The 853-nt window shown below is 44.9% G+C and overlaps 1 protein-coding gene and 1 long non-coding RNA gene across 2 annotated transcripts in view; one reads left to right on the top strand and one right to left on the bottom strand.

Annotated features, from left to right (window-relative positions):
- The window catches only part of SEMA3C (semaphorin 3C), a 251,274-nt gene that overhangs the window by 92,260 nt on the left and 158,161 nt on the right, over positions 1-853 (top strand). The window lies entirely within an intron of this gene.
- Positions 5-853, bottom strand: part of LOC109292182 — a 2,696-nt gene continuing 1,847 nt past the window's right edge. The window contains exon 3 of the long non-coding RNA XR_002096058.1: positions 5-91. This is a non-coding gene — a long non-coding RNA (uncharacterized LOC109292182). The remainder of the gene's footprint in view (positions 92-853) is intronic.

Below are 853 nucleotides of genomic sequence, written 5' to 3'. Positions count from 1 at the left end.
TTCTCTCTTCTTCTCCTCCCCTCTTTTTTGCTGTTGTTTGTGTTTTTAGGGTGGTGGTAAGTTTATGCATTGCAATGCAGTGACATAAATCCTGTGATAATGGGAAACAGAAATAAGCAATTGCTTAGTCCACATTAGAAGTAATGCACACTGAGCACAAAAAATGAGGCAAGGGGTGTCAAATAAGGCAAATGAGAGGAATTAGCACTTGTCAGACAGATTCTGGAGCAGAACAAACAGCTCTATAATTCAGTGATGAGGTGTAAGAATAGCAAATGTTTGTCAATTCAAAGGTTGCACTTATAGTGTGATTGTATTCTAAAATGTGACTCTAAAAATGTCATTTTGGTGTTTGCACATTGATTTATCTCAGTGACACCAGGTTAGGTTTTGTTTTATCAGTTACAAGTAAAAAGTGGATCTTTTCCCCTCCATATCATGTTCCTCCTGGTTTCCTAACCTCTGCTCTATGGTTCATAGAGAAGTAGGGCTGGAAGGGACCTCCAGAGGTCATCTAGTCCAACCCCTGCCTGAGGCAGGGTCGCTTACCTATTAGCAAAACTACACAGTCAACCCTGGTGCAAGCACAGGCTATACAATATTTCCTCAATGCCAAGATGATTTCATTTTTCTCATTTGAACATGCGGGCAGGAAGCCCCTCATCTTGGAATCGAGTATGAGGCAACTGCTGTGCCCGTGGCTGTGGCCCCAACCTGGGATTATGAACAGAGCTGCAACTACTACCTTACCCCTGCCTCCACTTCCCCATCCTTCCCCCTCCATCACCTCTTCCCCATCACCCCTGCCTCCTGCCTCTGTCCCAAGCCTACCCCTCCTCCCCAACTACCATCC

This window comes from Gavialis gangeticus, unplaced genomic scaffold (genome assembly GCF_001723915.1).
Source record: "Gavialis gangeticus isolate Ggan-Ray unplaced genomic scaffold, GavGan_comp1, whole genome shotgun sequence".
Lineage (NCBI taxonomy): Eukaryota > Metazoa > Chordata > Crocodylia > Gavialidae > Gavialis > Gavialis gangeticus.
Note: the sequence above shows the minus strand (reverse complement) of the source record. Positions and strands in the feature narration are given on the sequence as shown.